Below are 22,118 nucleotides of genomic sequence, written 5' to 3'. Positions count from 1 at the left end.
CAGTAGCACGCAAACAGCCGACCACTTTGCGTTTACGAGATACCCGTTCCCAGTCACCGGCCCACGACAGTCTGTCGACGTCACTCATGTCGGTGGATTTCCCCATTTGGTGACCGTCTTGTCGTTGGAATGATTTCCACTTTCCTTTTCTGTAGGACTGAAGTTCGAAAGGAAAAATCTGGCCAGTTGAGAGTGGAACGCGCGCACTGACAGTTCTGTACAAGTTTAATTACACTCCTGGAAATTGAAATAAGAACACCGTGAATTCATTGTCCCAGGAAGGGGAAACTTTATTGACACATTCCTGGGGTCAGATACATCACATGATCACACTGACAGAACCACAGGCACATAGACACAGGCAACAGAGCATGCACAATGTCGGCACTAGTACAGTGTATATCCACCTTTCGCAGCTATGCAGGCTACTATTCTCCCATGGAGACGATCGTAGAGATGCTGGATGTAGTCCTGTGGAACGGCTTGCCATGCCATTTCCACCTGGCGCCTCAGTTGGACCAGCGTTCGTGCTGGACGTGCAGACCGCGCGAGACGACGCTTCATCCAGTCCCAAACATGCTCAATGGGGGACAGATCCGGAGATCTTGCTGGCCAGGGTAGTTGACTTACACCTTCTAGAGCACGTTGGGTGGCACGGGATACATGCGGACGTGCATTGTCCTGTTGGAATAGCAAGTTCCCTTGCCGGTCTAGGAATGGTAGAACGATGGGTTCGATGACGGTTTGGATGTACCGTGCACTATTCAGTGTCCCCTCGACGATCACCAGTGGTGTACGGCCAGTGTAGGAGATCGCTCCCCACACCATGATGCCGGGTGTTGGCCCTGTGTGCCTCGGTCGTATGCAGTCCTGATTGTGGCGCTCACCTGCACGGCGCCAAACACGCATACGACCATCATTGGCACCAAGGCAGAAGCGACTCTCATCGCTGAAGACGACACGTCTCCATTCGTCCCTCCATTCACGCCTGTCGCGACACCACTGGAGGCGGCCTGCACGATGTTGGGGCGTGAGCGGAAGACGGCCTAACGGTGTGCGGGACCGTAGCCCAGCTTCATGGAGACGGTTGCGAATGGTCCTCGCCGATACCCCAGGAGCAACAGTGTCCCTAATTTGCTGGGAAGTGGCGGTGCGGTCCCCTACGGCACTGCGTAGGATCCTACGGTCTTGGCGTGCATCTGTGCGTCGCTGCGGTCCGGTCCCAGGTCGACGGGCACGTGCACCTTCCGCCGACCACTGGCGACAACATCGATGTACTGTGGAGACCTCACGCCCCACGTGTTGAGCAATTCGGCGGTACGTCCACCCGGCCTCCCGCATGCCCACTATACGCCCTCGCTCAAAGTCCGTCAACTGCACATACGGTTCACGTCCACGCTGTCGCGGCGTGCTACCAGTGTTAAAGACTGCGATGGAGCTCCGTATGCCACGGCAAACTGGCTGACACTGACGGCGGCGGTGCACAAATGCTGCGCAGCTAGCGCCATTCGACGGCCAACACCGCGGTTCCTGGTGTGTCCGCTGTGCCGTGCGTGTCATCATTGCTTGTACAGCCCTCTCGCAGTGTCCGGAGCAAGTATGGCGGGTCTGACACACCGGTGTCAATGTGTTCTTTTTTCCATTTCCAGGAGTGTATATATACAGACAGTTCATCCATTCAGGGAACCGAGAATCTCGACATCTTTTGGCTGTTATCGAAATTGATACTGACAAGATATCAGTCCAGGGATGCCAAGATTTTCGATACTGTTATAATTTTAATAGTACAGATATGAATAAATGAGACAGATCAGCAGTCAGACAGATAGAAGTACCCAAAGAGTGCGCAGAAAAAGTAGGGCTACAGATCTCCTTTCGGAAAACTGAGTTCTTCTATACGAAATTAAACATACCAAATTTGAACACAAAGTATGGCAAGAGCAACAGGGTCACACACTTTAAGTACCTAGGTGAAGTGCTCGAACCGACAGGAAAGGAGAAATTTGCTCAGAACACTAGGTTATTAAAAATGAAGGGAGCCTTGTACAGGACACAGTGTATTTACAAGAAGAAATGTCTCTCCACATGCAACAAAATTCGTCCCTATAACACTGTAATCAACCCTGAGTTGCTATACGCCAGTGAGACACCGACGTCACACACAAAGGCCAACCTCGAGAATATTCTCAAACAGGAAAGAAAAATCATTAGGAAAATTATTGGACCAAAACTCACGGACGAAGGAGTCACGGACACCAGGAACACCACAGAGAAGTTCTCCAACATCGCAGAGGACATTAGAAAGACGCGGCTAAAATTTTTTGGACACGTCAGTAGACTCCCACTGACCAGACTCACAAACAGAATCTTCAGGTACACCCAAGTACTCAAGACCACTACACCCTGGATGACACAAGTCAAAACCGATCTGGAAAAAGCTCAGATGGATTCAGCAGACGTCATGGGAAAAGGTGTCTATTGACACAAGGTGTACAAGTGGTGAGTGATGTCAGAGAAAACAGCACCTAAAATCCAAAGGCCAAAGTGGACTGAAGAATAGAAGAGAGCCTTTAGTAAACGAATGAAGGAGTACTGGAGGAACAGGAAGGACAAGTAGTAATGAATGTTTCGCGTGGTCTGATAAAAGGTCTGTAACGTGTGTAATAATAATAAATGTAACATAAAGTAATGCATGAGGCAGGCGATAATTATCATAATAATCTGCATCTACATCTTCATGGATACTCTCCAAATCACACTTAAGTGCCTGGCAGAGAGGTCATCGAATCACCTTCACAGTGTCTCTACTATTCCACTCTCGAACAGCGTGTGGGAAAAACGAACACCTATATATTTCAAAGCCACCTCTGATTTCCTTTATTTTATTGTTATGATCATTTCTCCCTATTTAGGAGGGCGTCAACAAAATATTTTCGCAGTCGGAGGAGAAAGTTGGTGATTGAAATTTCGTAAGAAGATTCCGCCGTAGCAAGAAACACCTTTGTTTTAATTCTGTCCACCACACATCCTGTATCATGTCCGTTACACACTCTCCCCTATTCCACAATAATATAAAACGTGCTGTTCTTCTTTGAACTTTTTCCGTTAATCCTATCTTGAAAGGATCCCACACCACGCAGCACTACTCCAGACGAGGACGGACAAGCGTAGTGCAGGCAGTCTCTTTAACAGATCCGTTGCACCTTCTAAGTGTTCTGTTAATAATTAGCAGTTTTTAATTCGCCTTCTCCACAACATTCTCCAGTTTAAATTGTTCGTAATTGTAATTCCTAGGTATTTAGTTGAATTTACAGCCTTTAGATTTGACTGATTTATCGTGTAACCGAAGTTCAACGGATTCGTTTTACAACTCATGTGGATGACCTCATACTTTTCATTATTTGGGGCTATTTGCCAATTTTCATGCCGTACAGATATATTTTATAAATCGCCTGGCATTTCCTGTTATCTTCTGATGACTTTGCTGAAGGATAAAAGACCGTTTCATCTGCAACAACCTAGGACGGTTGCTCAGATTGTCTCATAAATTGTTTATATAGATAAGGAACAGCAGGGACCTACAACGCTACCTTGAGGAACTCCAGAAATCACTTCTATTTTACTCGACGACTTTCCGTAAGTTACTATGGACTATGACGTCTCTGACAGGAAATCACGAATCCAGTTGCGTAACTGAGATGATATTCCATAAGCATGCAATTTCACTAAAAGACGCTTTTGAAATCATTGTCAAAACACATCTGGAAACCTAGAAATACGGAATGAATATAAAGTCCCTTGTCAATAGCACTCAACACTTCCTGTGAGTAAAGTGCTAGACGTATTTCTAAATTCGTGTTGACTTCGTGTCAATATTCCGTTCTCTTCGAAGTAGTTCATAATGTTCGAACACAATATATGTTCAAAAATCCTGCTGCGTATCTGCGTTAATGATATGGGCCTGTATTTTGGCGGATTACTCCTGTTGCCTTTCTTGAACATTGGTGTGATCTGTGCTACTTTTCAGTCTTTGGGTAAGGATCTTTCGTCTAGTGGGTGATTGTATATGATCGTTAAGTATGGGACTATTGCATCAGCATAATCTGAAAAGAACCTAATTGGTTTACAGTCTAGACCAGAAGACTTGCTTTTATTAAGAGAGTTAAGTTACTCCACAAGTCCGAGGATATCTACTTCTAAGTTAGTCATGTTGGCAGCTGTTCTTGATTCCAATTCTGCAATATTTTCTTCGTCTTCTTTGGTGAAGGAATTTCGGAAGGCAGTGTTTAGTAACTCTGCTTTAGTAGCTCTGTCATCGACAGTAATTCTATTGGAGAAGACATTGATTGCATCTTGGCACTAGCACACCTTACATACAACCAGAATGTCTTTGTATTTTCTGCCAGTTTTTGAGATAAAGTTTCGTTGTGGAAACTAGTATAAGCATCTCGCACTAAAGTCCGCCCTAAATTTGGAGTTTGTGTAAAAGATCGCCAATCTTGGGAATTTTGCGTTCGTTTAAATTTAGCATGCCCTTTTCGTTGTTTCTGTAGCAGTGTCTATGGGGATCAGCTCCGTCATTTGTTAATGTTAACTTATTAGGTGTAAACCAATTAGGGTCCATGCCATTTCTTTGAACTGAAACTACAGGTGGTCTACAATTACATTGTCAATTTGTAGGAGATGGAGATTTTCCCTCAGCAAGGCGTCAAGCGAATTTTTATCAGCTCTTTTGAATACATATACTTTTCCTTTATTTTTCGAGGCTTTGGGAGTTGTGGTATTCAGTCTCGATACGACAACACAGTGTTCACTAATCTCTGTATCTGTTTTGATGCTCGTTACTAGCTCAGGATTATTTATTGCTGAACAGTCAAGTGCGTTTTCATAACCGTTTATTATTCGAGGGGCCTCATGAACTAACTGCTTGAAATAATTTTCAGAGAATACAAATAGTACAATTTCGGATAGTGTTTTATGCGCACCTCCAGATTTAAAAATGTGTTTTCGTCAACATATAGAGGATAAATTAAACTCACCACCAACTGTAATCGTATGAGTCAGGTACTTGTTTGAAATTAGACTCAGATTTTCTATGAACTTTCAGCAACTGCATCATCTGAGTTGGGAGCTAGATAAAAGTATCCAGTTGTTATATTACTCCAGTTGTCAAGAATGAAATACACCCATAATAGCTCGCAGGAAGTATCTGCTTCAATTTAGCTGCAAGATAAACTACTCCTAACAGCAACAAACACTCCACCACCAACTATGTGTAGCTTATCCTTTCTGAGCACCTTTAGGTTCTTCGCAAAAATTTCAGCTTAACTTGTCTCCGGCTTTAGTCAGCTTCCAGTGCCTGTAACGATTGGTGCATCAGTGGTTTCTGTTAGCGCTTGGAACTCTGGTACTTCACACAGCTACGACAATTTACAACTGCTATACCGATGGTTTCTAGATTTACGTCCTTCTTGTGTTCGACCTGCACCCTTTGAGACCGAAGCCCTTTTTGAGCTTCCCCAAGAACTTCTAACCTAAAGAGCCGCCCAATCCACTGCACACAGCTCCTGCTACCCGTGTAGCCACCTCCTGCGAGTAATGGACTCCTGACAGTGGAACCTGAAAGCCAACTACCCTATGGCTTAAGTCTAGGAGTCTGCAGTCAACACGCTCGCAGAATCGTCAGAGCCTCTTATTCAGACCCTCCATCGGCTCTGTACCAAAGGTTCGCGATCGGTCCTGTCGATATGCTGCAAATGGCGAGCTTCCTTTCATCTCGAAGCATGACTGGCAGCTTTTACCACTTCTGATAGCCGCTGGAAACTAGAGAAAATCTCTTCCGATCCAAAGTGACACACATCACTTGTACCGATATAAACCACGACCTGCCATTGGCTGCACTCTGTGCTCTTCATGATATTCGGAAGGACTCGTTCCACGTCTGGAATGACTCCATCCGTTATGTACACAGAGTGCACATTGGCCTTCTTCCCCTCTTTGGCCGCCAAGTCCCTAAGGAGCCCCATACCGCCCCTAACATTGGAGCTCCCAACTACCAATAATCCCACCCTCTGTGATTTCCCAGATCTTGCAGACTGAGAGATTTTCTCTGAAACAGATAGCTGAGAAACCTGTTTGTCAGCCTAACCAGGGAAGCCTCATGTTCGGCTCTCTGGGAAGTCTTTCGCAGCCTGCCACGTCCTGAGACGACCTCCTGCTCGACCATGGGTGAGAGGTCAACCTTAGGACGAGCAATAACTGGGCTGGCCATCGGCGCAGACCGATCGGCGTACTCATGAGTCATGCTGGACGTCCGTTGCATCCTCACGGCTGGCCCACAACAGTGATGCCCATCCACTGTAGCCTCAAGCCGTGTAACTGAAGCCATCACAGCCTGGAGCCAGGAGCGAAGTGTCACCAACTTGGCTCACATCAGAATACAGCAGTTACAGTCCCTATCGGTATTGAAGACCGTTTAAACTACACTACTCCGACAAAGGACTACTGACACACACTACAGAACTCTACTGTAGATTTTGACAAAAACACAAGAACAGTGTCCAACAAATTAGATTAACAGGCAGAGATTCAGAAACTAAACGGACAAAACACTCAGGTCAAATTAAATAACTCAGTTCTGATTGGGAACTTGTAATTTGTCACAAAATCGGTTTACTTTTCGACACAATCGTAAATGCGAGAACTGTATCTATTAAATATTAAATTAACACGCAGAAATTCAAGAAACTTAACTACCAAACCACAGAGATGAAACTATATAATTCGTACATGGTTAGGAACTCGTAAAATGTCATAAAATCGGTTACTCCCCTGTTCCTGCTCATGTCTCGGTTGGCTGCTGCTGCCTGACTGGCTGACTAATCAATAGTTTTCCATTCAGGCTGACTGGGTCGCAATGGTAAAAGTCAAACACCAGGCAAGAATTACTTTATTGCTCATATAACGCATTTTGGAATTTATTCATCGTCAAATATCCAGGAGTGATTAGCACGTAAAAACAGTATTTCACATACAGCTTGAAAGCCATATTTACATGCACTAATAACTCCTGGATATCTGATTATGGATAAATTACGAAATGTTCCATATGGGCAATAAAGTCTTTACCATTGCGACCATGTCAGAATTACTGACTGTTTTAATTTCAAGCTTGACATCAGATAACCAATGACAAATATTTTTCTCATATGATATAGCTATAAATTTACAGTTTTCTAATTTTTCCCTTTACTTGTACTCTGAAACCTTACTCCTTGTCAAATTTCATCATTGTTCATCAATGGGAAGTACCTTATAGGTTTTGATTGTTGTGTCTACAAATCCTGCCTCCTCGGTTCGGTAGACAGACAGTCAAACAACTCCTATTAATGAGTTTTCCTACAATAAGAAAATTGCAATACATAACTTTGATGGATGTGTCGCAAGTGAAGGGCGATATACAAAATAATTCAGTTTTCTTCAGAATCTTTACAGCCAAGATACCATACCTCTTAGTATGTGGCATAAATTTCAACTTGATAGGTCTACATGTCCCCCCTTTTTTTCTATGTCCCCTCCCTCCATCGGCTTCTCCCTTTCTCTTTCCTATCCTCTCCTCCCCCCTTTTTCTCCTTCATCGGCCCGGGTTACCCCCCCCCCCCCCATCTACCGCTGTGTCGCCTCTACAGTGCTGGTGTAAGTGAGTGTTTTGCGTCCCCTGTCAGTGTTGCGAACAGCCACCATACTGTCACTAGTTGTGATTTTATCTTATGCGAACAGAAACCAGACTGTCTCCTTCCTGTGTATCTTCATCCGCATCGTCAACGCCGTGTTTTTGTATTTTACGTTCCCCCATTTTAACGTTTTTCACGGTCACCGTTTTATCACCTTTCAATATATTGTTTGTTCTCTCACCATTAATTGTAAAACTTTTCTCTCGGCTGTAGAGTATTAACCAGCTGTCAGCCCGCCCCTCCCCAGGTGGTGGGGAATCGAAAATCAATAAAGAAAAAAAAAGTCTATAGGCCCGTGAGAAAGAAACGGGTCTTAACAGACGGAGGAACAGACAGACAGGCAGATAAGAAATGACAAAACATTTTCTTTCCTGTGATATAATTACAAATTGACAGTTTTCAGATTTTTTCCTTTGGTTGTACTGTGAAACATTACTTCTTGCCAAATTTCATGATTCTAGGCAAACAGAAAGTACCATATAGGTTCTGACGAGTATTTGTGAACACTAAAATACATGACATAAATGACCGTATTTTTCGACTGCAGTTACTTAGTAGTTTCAATGCACAAATCGCCAAGGGATCATAGACCTCAGCATGTGACATAAATATCAACTTAACACGACTCCCGTTCCTAAGGAAAAGAGATTTTAACAATCAGTCAGACAGAAAGACTAGAAAGTGGGTCTGTAAGGGTTCCATTTTTATCAACTAAGGTACGGAACCATAAAAAGGAAGGAAGAAAAGGTTCGACGAGAGTTCAGCACTCAGAGTCCTGTCGATGACTGTCATCGGAGACGGAGGACAAGTTCCGACTTGAAAGGATGAGGACGGTAAGCAGTCGTGTACTTTTCAAACGAATTCGCCCCAAGACTTGTAATGACACCACAGAAAACCTTAATCTGAGTAGCTTGACAGCGCCTTTATCTTCTCTTGATATCACCAATATACGGTATCTGGCATCCGGGATCGAGTTGTCCACTTCACTGTGAACTAGATAGCCTCAGAGGCTATCGTCCGGTAACTGTTAATTTAAATATTTCGGTAGCACCTTAGCGATTTAGTTCTTTCTCGAATTGTTAAGATTTAAATGTCTGCAGTAAATTCTTGCAATTCCGGGTTGTTTCTAAAATTACAGGTACTTGTCTATGGTGATGCTCAGATTAAGTGACAGTATCGGTCTTCACTTTGGGGAGGCCGTTAAACAGAAGCACGAGTTTTATAATAGTCCACCATTTCAAATCGAAAGTCTTATCCGTGGCAATTATTTTTATTTACGCATAACATGTTACAGAAATTAGTGAAATCATGAATCATTCGGTGGAATCATTGGGTGTAGGTTCGTCTTTAATAATTTTACCTTAGCTGTCCACCACAACCTTGATGTAGTGAGTGTACCCTTATAAACTGATTTCTCTAAAATCTGTTACCGAGGTGTCCTGCAGATCGTATCCTAAGCCCGTGAAAGCCAGCTCCCCGTAACCCCTGGGTAATGCCCTTGACTTAGCGGACAGAAGCTGCAAGAAAGTGAAAGGCAAATTTCTCGCGCGTGAAAAAAACCCGCTACCTTTCGCTTCGGGCGGTAAAAACCGGACAAAATCCCACGCTCTTACCTACGACGGGAGCTACACGGAAGCTAATTCTCGCACGAGCAGCATTCAACGTCCAGTGAATGCAGCTCCGTCTCCCAGTGTTCAGAGTTGGTGTCAAGGGGTCAGATATACTTCGTTACGATGTTCTAACGTAATTCCCCCATTTCTCCTCTATTTTGTGCAATCAGTGGTATGTGCTACACGAACAGTTAATGGACGCATGCAGATACACACACGCACACACGCACGCACACACACACACACACACACACACACACACACACACACACACACACACACACAGTTAATGCAGTTGTAACTATATTCTACACCAATCTGTATTAAAACCAGCTACAACTAAAAATGTTTATGACTTTCTCCTTTTTAAATATTATTAATTATATATTAATAGAGATATTAATAAAGATACTTATTATTTAAGATCCTCAGAAACTCCTGATATCTATACTTTTACCCTTTTAAAATACCTAGCCATGAAAGTGACTTTAGAATCCGGAGTCTACGAAATGGTAAAGAAAGTACAACATTTTAGACGCTATCTGAAAAACTGCGAGGAATATGCTGTTTTCGTGAGTGACTTAAACCTAATGACGCTATAAACAACTAATTATTATGGAGTTTCTGATTCTGAAATAGAAAGCTACAAACTAGTTTTTATTTAACAACGAATTTTTTGAGCAGACGGCCGGAGTCGCCATGGGTAGTCCCTTATCCCCTCTGGTGGCCAATTTATTTATGGAGGAGAAGGCGCTTGAATCTGCTGACTTGATACCCGCGGTATTCTGGAGGTATGTTGATGAACCTTTATAGTTTGGTCCCATGGTGAAGACAACTTGCAAGACTTCTTAAGATATCTGGACTCCCTCCACGATCAAATAAAGTTCACAATGGAAATTGAAAAGGAGGGATGCCTTCCATTCTTGGATGTTTTGGTTCGGCGCAGAGAGGATGGCACTTTGGGACATGAAGTGTATAGGAAGCCGACACACACCGATCTGTATTTACGTGCAAATAGCTGCCACCATCCTGCCCAGACAATGAGTGTTCTCCGAACTTGGACTCACAGAGCGCATATTATTTCTGACGAAAGCAGTCTCCAAGATGAACTTTCCCACTTACAAAGAGTGTTTGAAGACAATGGGTACTCTCCACAACAAATACAGAGGGCACTGAAAATAAAACAGAAAGAGGCCACAAAGAAAGCAGAAGAAGATGAAGAAAGCTTTAAATCGATGGCTTTCTTGCCATATGTGGGTAGCCTCTCATCAAAAATATGACGCATTCTCGGCAGACACAAAGTAAAAGTGATTTTTCGTCCTCCACCTAAGACAGCTGCACTCGTGGGCTCCGTCAAAGATGATTTGCTGCTCCGAAAATCTGGAGTTTACAGAATTCCATGTGAATGTGGCCTTTCTTACATCGGACAAACAACTCGTACTGTCCAAGAAAGATGTACTGAACACCAGAGGTACACACGACTTTTACAACCTAACAAGTCGGCAGTGGCAGAGCACTGTATTGACAACGTCAAAATTTTGGCAAATACATCGTCCTTTTGGGACTCGATAGTAAAGGAGGCAATTGAAATTCGCTTGACGACGAACTTAATTAATAGAGATAGTTGTTTCAATCTTGGTAAATCCTGGAATCCAGCACTTGCTGTAATAAACTCGCAAAGACGCCGTCACAGTGCAGCTCACAATGATATATCGATATGCCAACAAAGATCAACTGCGGAGTCATAGATACAACTCGCGCATTATGCACGTCTGTACCGCCGACCAACGAGCTGGCGCATTTGCATCTGTGGCCGCATGCGCAGTCTCGCGGTACAACAGTATAAAGGGACGAAGCGAGCACTGGAGCGGCAGTCTTGCGGCTCACTCTGCAGATGGCTGAACGTTATACAGCCGAAATATTAGAAGAAGAAGGAGATTTCTTGCGGCTGCACACCCGAATCTTAATGGAACAGCTACAAACTAATTTTACATGTAGAACACAGAGGTAGTGAAGAATAGTACTCACAGAAGACTGCTTTGCTACCATGTAAATAGAATCTGTGTGTTTGTCAACTTACGAGTAAGTCTCAAGGAAATTCGTAATAATAATTCGACAGTCACATAAAGTACAGTAACTTTATTGAACATGTCAACTTACGAGTAAGTCTTAAGGAAAATCGTAATAATAATTCGACGGTCACATAAAGTACAGTAAATTTATTGAACTTTTACTATCGCCCCATGTTCCCCAGTTTAAAAACGAAAATCTTCATAAAAGCGGCAGGAACACTGTCTGTCTCTAATTAGACATTGTAATTGACAACTATCCATTTAGCAACACATATTTATCAAAATCACAAATATTTAAATTAAAATTAAAACGTTGGAATATAATAGTCGAGATGTTGTCTTCTAACCAATTCCAACGTAGTTCTTTATCGATGTATGCAGAAATCACTTCTGTTTTACTCGACGACTTTCCGTAAGTTACTATGGACTATATCGTCTATGAGACGAAATCACGAATCCAGTCGCATAACTGAGACGGTATTCCATAAATACGCAACTTCACTAAAAGCCACTTGTTAAGTCATTGTCCAAAGCCTTCTGGAAACCTAGAAATACGGAATGAATTTGAAATCCTTTGTCAATAGCACTCAACACTTCGTGTGAGTAAAGAGCTAGATGTGTTTCTAAATCCGTGTTGAATGAGTGTTAATATTCCGTTCTCTTCGAGGTAGTTCATAATGTTGAACACAATACATGTTCCAAAATCCTGTTACATGTTTACGTTAACGATATAGGCCTGTAATTTAGTGAATTACCCCTGTTGCCTTTCTTGAACGTTGGTGTCACCTGTGCAACTTTCCAGTCTTTGGGTAAGGATCTTTCGTCTAGCGAGTGATTGTATATAATTGTTAAGTACTGGGCTATTGCGTCAGCGTACTCTGAAAGGAACCTAATTGGTTTACATTCTAGACCAGAAGACTTGTTTTATTGAGTGATATAAGTTCTTTCAGGACTCCGAGGATATCTACTTCTAATTTACTCATGTTGGCAGCTGTTCTTTATTCCAATTCTGCAATATTTACTTCGTCACCTTTGGTGAAGGAATTTCATAAAAGCGGCGGGAATATAGTCTGTCTCTAATTAGACATTGTAATCGACAACTATCCATTTAGCAACACATATTTATCAAAATCACAAAAAATTTAAATTAAAGCGTTGGAATATAATAGTCGAGATGTTGTCTGCCAACCTATGCCAACGTACTTCTTTATCGATGTACACAGAACGTAAAATACTAGACATGAAAGATTGAAAGTGTAACTAGCATTAACAGGAAAAGGACACAATGAAGAACGTTCAGTGTAAATCTTGAACCATACTATAAGAAATATTACGACTGAACTTCTTGTCCGGCTCAATAAGGACGCCAATAGGGTTTTTTTAAACTATATTTTCACCTTATCCAAGGTTGTCATTAAGAAATATTTTTGCAAATTACCTCGTGTCATTATTAATGACCACAGTGAAACAAATTTCCATCCACCTATCTCTGTCCCTTCCATGTGATCCTCGTTTCTCGTCACAAACTATTTTTTCAGTCTGTACAATTTACCGTACTCTACAGAAATGAAGAACATTTTATCTCGAACACAAATAAATTCATAAATTTACTGTCCTGCTTTCTTTCAATGGTTTATCATAGTCTTTTCTTCAAGCTTTTTTCATTGTGAAAAGCGAATTTTATCTCACATTTTTTGAAATATTTCACAATATTGCATGAAATTGTTTTCTTTCATTTCGCGTCATGTGTTTTCTTTCCATTCTAGGTTTACAAACAAACCAAATCACGTTAAGAAGTTTCTCAGTCTCTTCTTTAGTGACGACTTGCTTGAGTACCTTATGTTCTTTTATTCTTTCAGCATCTTTCACTTCTCCCGAATTGCACACGTGATGTAATAATTTTTATACTGATGGGAAAGAGATGTCCTGTCACCCGCTACTACGCCTGTACATGAGGGACACTGTATACTCATAGTTTGCTTCATCGTTTCGTACAGTAAAATGTAAAATATTTGTGAGTCCATGTCCTGCATGATTTAGTATGTTCAGCATTAACATTTTGATGCGTATTGCTAGTGTATCGATTGTAATAATAATCGGGTTTTGGTGAATATATGGCAAATAACCTATCTCATTCTGAAATTCTTCGTTCATAAACACGTGAAACACCGACGCTTGAAATGTGGAAACGAGGCACTATCGCACAGACGTGACATCAGCTAGTGCGAGCGAGTACTAGAGGACTGAAACCTGCCTCCACTAAATTTCAAATTTCAACCAGTTCGCTGGAACTTATTCACTGTTATCGAAACTGGATCTCGGATAAATGACTTCATTCTCTGGCTCTGAGCACTGTGGGTCTTAACTTCTAAGGTCATCAGTCCCCTAGAACTTAAAACTACTTAATCCTAACTAATCTAAGGACATCACACACATCCATGCCCGAGGCAGGATTCGAACCTGCGACCGTAGTGGTCGTGCGGTTCCAGATGGTAGCGCTCAGAACCGCTCGGCCACACCGGCCGGCATCATTCTCTGTCATTCAGTAGCTGAGCCCTTCAAGATTCAATACGACAGTTACAGCGAAGGAAGTGTCACTTATTCTTTTTGTGACATATCGGAATTTTCAAAGTATCAGGTGTGTCCTCATCTTCACACAGCCACTTCTCGTTTTGTAGTTGTGGTACTGCAGGCAAGGTTCGACTCACGAAGCAGTGAAACATAGCAACACAAGCCGTCTTCTCCATTGTCATGGATTGTGGTATCCACAAAAATCAAAACCTCAGTTTTAATGTGGTTTTACAAACGGCGCCTGTGATATTAGCAGGGAAAGCCAATCGTATTACAGTCGGATCATACTACAAACACCGGTTGCAACTCCTTAAGACTCAGTGCCACATCACACTTGTTTCACGTAAGCGGTGAAGTTTCACCTGAGCCTGGAGCGTCGTTATAGTTACCTCCACCCTTTTCTATGGGCGTTTCTAAGCACCTCACTGTAGCGAGTTGAGCCTTTCCTACGGGGCATCTCAAATTAAAAAACTTTATTTTTCCAGTTCCAATATTACACGCATGCTTTTACGCATAGACAGACGTTAAGTCACATTTGATTCTCAACTCTGATACTAACAGGCGTACCGCAACACGTCATGAAGACGGTTGTAAATAAGTACTAGCTCGTAAAATGAACCACAAATCATACCAAAAGAAGAGTTATATAAATGAAATGACGTAAATGAAATCCAGGGGCTTGTAAGTAATCGAATAGGTGACAAAATATCCTAACAGCATTATATAATGGGTAAGAATCTGGTAATTAGAGCTCGCACAGTCACTGAGAGAAAATTACATTGAAAATCAATGGTCATAGTCATAGTAGTAAGGCAACAAATTGCTTTTTAAGGCCAATTCTTTGTACTCCATGATATACATAAGATTTAAAGGTAAGATAAACTTTTGAATCTTTATGGGAAAGGTTGCTAAATATAGAAGAGACTATTTTTCAGCGTAACAATCTCCGTTAGTGAACCAGGCCAAGGGAACATCCAAACCTTACACCGATTTTTCTGGCACTAGGTGAATTGAATGACAACAGTGAATAAAACGCTACGACGAACAGGCTACTGTTAGTTCAGTTTAATGGAAAGCTGAACACTGAATTAATGAAAATATCAGAGCATCTACCGAAAATGTCGTGGCACACTGCACGTATAACGATGAATCGGAAGCTCCCAATGCGAAACCTAATTTTTAGTGTTACTTAGATTCACCACAGAAGGTTTGCAACGAAACAATCAGTAACATAGGCCATGTAATACCAGAAATAACCCTCTCTGAAGGCTAAAATCATTTCAGGAAAAATATTACACATTCCCTTGATGTACTGACCTTCAGACAGTTAACAGAGTAAAAAAAAATGAAGCAATTAAGTTGATATTACATATGTAAAAACCTTGCATAGTTCATTAGGGGATGTGAACGTCGTCAACAGCTTCACAACGTTACACAAAGTCTTCAGAGTAACATATATCAATCGTCTAAAGATAAGAGATTTGCGAAAAGTGTCTAGAGACAGAAGTGCGACATTGGATGGCTTATCGCTGACGTATTTTAAGGTTACACAAGGCAAGGAAAATGAGAACTGAAATATCATGTTGTTCCCAGCGTTATTGCAAATCAATTGACGTGACATTATTTGCCCTGCTACCGTCATGAGGTTTCTCCAGAATGAATTACAGATTACTTACAGAAGACAATGACTATTCTAAGCGAGTTGTGAAGCTATGACTTGCGTTAATCTGTTACAGTTTTTAATCAACCGTTATAATGTCGCGACTCTATAGAATCCCATCAAAATTGCGAAGATGTTTCTCTCATGAGATTTTGTGAGCGCAATGCCATCACACTACTCACAGTAACTCCACATTTAATGTCGCCAGCTGACGCTAGTAATATGTGTTTGAGGCGCTGTTGGCTGTGTTGGTCTTTATCGTCTGCACGAAAGCATGACAGTTACTTGGAGGCTGGGCCCGTAGCGAAACTAAGGCGGGTCGTAATAAAAACGCGTTATGTGGGAAGTCGAAACGCTTCTGATTATGCTAAAGTTTTGTTACTATATGAATTATGTAAATAACAGTGCGATCGTTATTTGTATTAGTGTATTGTAATCAACAAAAATGTAAAAGCACTGTCACATGAAGATATAACGCGTATGAGATCATCTCACAAAATTGTGCTACCTACCTCAGTGGTTTTCGAATAGGAAACGTTAAGGATTAGTGTCTTAAAGCAGAGAAAAATATTTTCGAAGCGAATCAAGAACTTTAACTTTTCTGAGCCTATCCCCCCGATATTCTTCAAGCCATTGTTGGCTTTTCCTCTTCCATTTTTTCTTTTTTTTATGACACACTCGAAATGTGCTTGATGGGAGCGGATCGATTAAGGTCATGGAAAAACATGTGATCGGGTACTGAGAGCTTTAACTACATTTGCTCCTAATCGGGTTACAGCAAACAGATACAACTTTTTAAATGGGGCAATAGCCTTTTCTATCATGCACTGCAATCATTGAAACCAGCTGTGTACATATCAATTTAAATCACATTCCTATCACGTTTCGTTTGGGAGCTACAACCCTTCAAAGTTTCAGGGGCGGATACCACACGCTGTACATAACTCAGTACGTCTTCTGGTGGTGCTGCGGCCGAGACGTGGCGTCGCCGCTGTCACGGAGCCATAAGATTCCTCGAAGCGCTGTTACACTGCCGACTGTCGCCGCACACGTCCGTACACGCAACAGGTCAAACCACACAAACAAAACGGGATTCAGCGCCCCGCGGTTACTGACATCAGATGAAGAAGGCATACACGCACAACGAGTACGTTGACATGTTACTGACGGTCGGCGGACGCCGATACTTTGTCACCGTAGTAGCCGTGGCGAATACTGTGCGATATCATAGAGGAAGAATTCCGGCAGCCATTGTGTTTTTGTGTGCTGAACAACGACTTCAGGAAAAAGGTAGCTTGGGAAGGCACCAGCAACAGACGAAGAGCTGCAAGAAGTGAGGAGACGGAGGTGTTTAGTTTAGCTGCAATACACCACAATCACCGTGTCAGCTTATGTGACGCTGTAGTCGCTAGCATCAGCCTTGTATCTGTGTGGCGTATTGGACAGGGTCACAGGTATCACCGGTACTGCCTTTCAATGATCCAGGAGGTGCATGTGAAAGATTTCATTTGCACAGCAACTTTCTGCGAATGGGTCATGCATAATTTCACTCTGGACTCTTTACAAAGTGTTGTGTTCTCTGATGACTCTACGTTCACAAATTATGGTGCAGTGAACCGTCATAACAAGTACTACTGGGCTGCAGACAATCCTCGGTTGGTACGACCTGTCTAACATCAACGGCGGTGGTCTACTAATGTATGGTGTGTAATCGTTGGGGATGAAATCATCGGTCCACACTACTTTACAGGTACCCTATCAGGTAAGATGTATCGGGGTTTTATAGAGGACAGTTTGGGTGATCGTCTTGAACATGTGTGTCTAGACATTAGAGACCATATGTGGATGCAGCACGATGGTCACCCAGCCCTGTTATGGAAGAACTGGACAACAGATTCGCTGGAAGACGGTTGGGGCGCCGTGATCCTCATGAATGGTCCACAAGGTCTTCCGATTTAGCACCAGTAGATTTATTTTTGTGGGAATATCTAAACAATAGTGTTTTTGTCACGGAACCGACAATCCTAGATAATCTAAAACGGCGCATCAAGGAAGCATGTCGCCCCGTCACACCGGGGACGTTACATCTCGTCCACGGATCCTTTACAAGGCGCACTGCATTTTGCATTTAGGAATATGGATACACTCATTAAAATCAACATTCCGTTGCCAGAACATCCATCACCACACGGTCACGTATTATGTACAGCGTGTGATGTCCGCCGACCGTTTGTACCTCCCAAACTAAATTTGACCGGAATGTGATTTAAACTGATTTACTCACAGCTGGTTTCAATTATTACAGTGCGTACTAGAAATATCTGTTTTTACATTTAAAAATTGTATTTCTTTGCTGTAACTCTCTGTAAAATAAGACAATAAACCATGTTCATAGATCTGCAGAAAATGTAACGTTTCTTATATTGACCTACCACAATAACTTTTTCCCGTCAGCTATTACTTTGTAGCTTAGAGAGGGAAACATTTCTACTGAAACACCTTATTAGCCCCCTTATTAGACCCCGTGAAATCTCCCAGGGCTGGCGAATACTAATAATACATATATATGTTTCAAAGCCTTTGTGTCAGACGCCTAGCGGTGATGGATCACATCTACGGAGCCACAGAAAGTAAAGAGATAGCGAAAGTAGTGAACGGGTGATTTGGTACATAAAAGAATATGATGATTAATAAACATGGAAACCGGAATGCGGTAGTTTTGGAAGGAACAGAAGAAAGAGTTATTGTTCAATACGGGCTTGGTGGTAGTAGAGACGGCAAGGTTCAAGGTGAATTACGTCATGATCAGACAGAAATCATGAATCAAATACTGGATTGTAAAGCGTGCCGCCGGCCGTGGTGGCCGAGCGGTTCTAGGCTTGAGTCTGTAATCGCGCCACCGCTACGGTCGCAGGTTCGAATCCTGCCTCGGGCATGGATGTGTGTGATGTCCTTAGGTTAGTTAGGTTTAAGTAGTTCTAAGTTCTAGGGGACTGATGACCTCAGGTGTTAAGTCTCATAATGCTCAGGGCCATTTGAACCATTTTGGTAAAGCGTGCCCAGGAGCACACACAGACCCAGATTACGATTTATTAATGATGAGGAACAGATCGTAGTCTAAGGATTGTCGGAAGAATCAATGCAGAAAAAAATGAGACACTGAAATATTGACGAATGTGCATTTGAAGTTGTCCAAGGCTGTAGAGACTGCGATAATGAACACCACAGTAGGCAGATACTTTATGTGATCAAAAGTATCCGGACATCCCCAAAAACATACGTTTTCCATATTAGGTGCATTGTGCTGCCACCTACCGCCAGGTATTCCATATCAGCGACCTCAGTAGTGATTAGACAGTTAGGCGGGAGATGAGAAAACGTGGATTTCATGGATAAGCGGCTGCTCATAAGCCACGCATCACGCCGGTAAATACCAAACGACACCTCACTTGGTGTAAGGAGCATGAACACTGGGCGTTTGAACAGTGGAAAAACGTTGTGTGGTGTGACGAATCACGGTACACAATGTGACGATCCGATGGCAGGGTGTGGGTATGGCGAGTGCCTGGTGAACGTCATCTGTCAGCGTGTGTAGCGCCAACAGTAAAATTCGGAGGCGGTGGTGTTACGGTGTGGTCGTGTTTTTCATGAAGGGAGCTTGTACCCCTTATTGTTTTGCGAGGTACTATCACAGTACAGGCCTACATTGATGTTTTAAGTACCTTCTTGCTTCCCACTGTTGAAGAGCAATTCGGGAATGGCGACTGCACCTTTCAACACGATGGAGCACCTCTTCATAATGCCTGTGGCGGAGTGGTTACATGACAGTAACATTCCTGTAATGAACTGGCCTGCACAGAGTCCTGACCTGAATCCTACAGAAAGCCTTTTGAATGTTTTGGAACGTCGACTTCGTGCCACGCCTCACCGACCGACATCGATACCTCTCGTCAGTGCAGCCATTTCCCAAGAAACTTTCCAGCACTTGACTGAACGTATACTCTCATCAAGGCTAACGGTGGGCCAACACCATATTGAATTCCAGCTTTATCGGTGAAGGGTGCCACGAACTTGTAAGTTATTTTCAGTCAGGTGTTCAAAAAAGCTTCAAATGGCTCTGAGCACTATGGGACTTAACTTCTAAGGTCATCAGTCCCCTAGAACTTAGAACTACTTAAACCTAACTAACCTAAGGACATCACACACATCCATGCCCGAGGCAGGATTCGAACCTGCGACCGTAGCAGCCGCGCGGTTCCAGACTGTAGCGCCTTTAACCGCATGGCCACCCCAGCCGGCTCAGTCAGGTGTCCGGATACTTTTGATCACATAGTGTAAGTTGAAGAGGAATGGACATCACTGAAGCGGTCAGTCATATAAGGAGGACAGACGACTGTAGGCACAATGAAAGTAAGTGACAGAAAACCTTGGGTAACAGAGGAAATATACTATCTGATGAAAAGTATCCGACTTCCATGTGTAATGTGGAATTGACCACTAGATGGCACGAGAGGCGGACCTGCCTGTATAAAAGAAATGGAGAGTGTTGTGTTGTCAGTAGAGATGCCTTAATAGCAGATGGGTTGGGGAGGAGAGTTCAGTGGCTTCGACCGTGGACTAGTCATTGGTTGTCACCTGAGTAACAAACTCATTAGAGGCATTTCAACTCCTGTAAAGCTGCGCAAGTCGACAGTTGGTGATGTGTCTGTTGAGGAAGAGGAGGACCTCATGTCCTGATAGACATGGAGTGTCGATCATTCCGGAGGCTGGTTGTAAAAAATTGCATGAAAAAGACATGCTTGAGGTCCAGAGTGCCACCAGCTGTACAACTACCACAATAGCCGTAAACAGGGAGGTAAAAAATTTTGGAACCATGGTCTAACAGCTCCTTATAAGCCACACGATTCTGTAATCAGTGATAAGCGATGCCCAAGCTGGAGTAAAAAAGCAACGGCGCTGGACACAGGGTTCTGGAAACGAGTGATATGAAGTGATAAATCATACTGTAACCTGTGGCACCTCGATGAATGAATTTGTTTGGTGCATGCCTGAATAAAGTTACTTGCTGTTATGTGTAGCAGCAATAGTGAAGCACCGAGGAGCTGATGGTACAGTATGAGGATGTTTTTCTTATTTAGGCTGTGGACCTCTTATTGGTTTTACGAAAATCCTAAATGTAAAAAAATATGTACACATTTTTCAGCGCTATATGTTGTGTAGAGTAGAGTACAGTTTACGAGAAGATGACTGTATCAGCATTACAATCCCCTCCGTCGTAAAGCAGGATCATTAAGTCAATGGTTTGTGAACAATAACGTTCCTGATCCCAGTTTCACAATTTGGGGATGAGTAAGAGCGGCAAATTCGTTCCAGATCCCAGCGTCAACAACACTACCTTCTCTGGTTTCAGCTCTTGAGGGATAATGGTTGCAATTCTTCCATAGGCATTCAGACATGTCGTTGAACGTGTCCACAGCAGAACACAATTCCTTATAAAGGAGAAGGGTTGACAGGCTCCATCTTACACTGGGTAACGAAGTCATGCGATAGCGATATGCACGTACACAGATGGCCCTAGCGTCGCGTACACAGGGTTTAAAAGGGCAGTGCATTGGCGGAACTGTCATTTGTATTCAGCCTTCCGACATGAGTTTGACCACACGACAGGAAGACTTCGAACGTCGTAAGGTAAATGGAGCTAGAAGCATGGGACTTTCTACTTCGAAAACTGTCAAGAGTTTCAGGACTTAACTCTCACCATGGACGACGCTGTGGCAGGCGGCCTTCATGTAACGACCGAAAGCAGCGGCGTTTGCACAGAGTTTTCAGTACTAACAAACAAGCACAGAGTGTAAAAAAAAAAAAATAAAAATAAAAAAAACTGCTGAAATGAATGTGAGACATACTACGAAGGTATCCGTCAGGACAGTGCGGTGAAATTTACGTTAATGGATCATGGCAGCAGATTTTCGAGTGCTTTTGCTAACGCCGGTCGTGGTGGCCGAGCAGTTCTAGGCGCTTCAGTCCGGAACCGCGCGACTTCTACGCTCGCAGGTTCGAAGCCTGCCTCGGGCATGGATGTTTGTGATGTCCTTAGGTTAGTTAGGTTTAAATAGTTCTACGTTCTAGGGGACTGATGACCTCAGATGTTAAGTCCCATAGTGCTCAGAGCCATTGGAACCATTTTGAGTTTTTGCTAACAGCACGACATCTCCTGCAGCGCCTCACTTGGTTTCGTGATATATCGGTTGGATCGCAGACGACTGGAAAACAGTTGGTAAGCTGTTGACCAGATTCAAGCGTGGAGCAGACCCCACGGAGCCAAGGACCCAATTTGTCAACTAGTCACAGTGGAAGCTGGTGAAGGCTCCATAAAAGTGTGGGTTGTGTTTATATGGAACGGGCAGGGTCCTCTGGTCCAACTGAAACGATCATTGACTGGAAACTCTTATGCTGGACTGCTTGGAGATCA

The sequence above is a fragment of the Schistocerca serialis genome, chromosome 7, assembly GCF_023864345.2.
Source record: "Schistocerca serialis cubense isolate TAMUIC-IGC-003099 chromosome 7, iqSchSeri2.2, whole genome shotgun sequence".
NCBI classification, from domain to species: domain Eukaryota; kingdom Metazoa; phylum Arthropoda; class Insecta; order Orthoptera; family Acrididae; genus Schistocerca; species Schistocerca serialis.
This window is presented reverse-complemented; position numbering follows the sequence as displayed.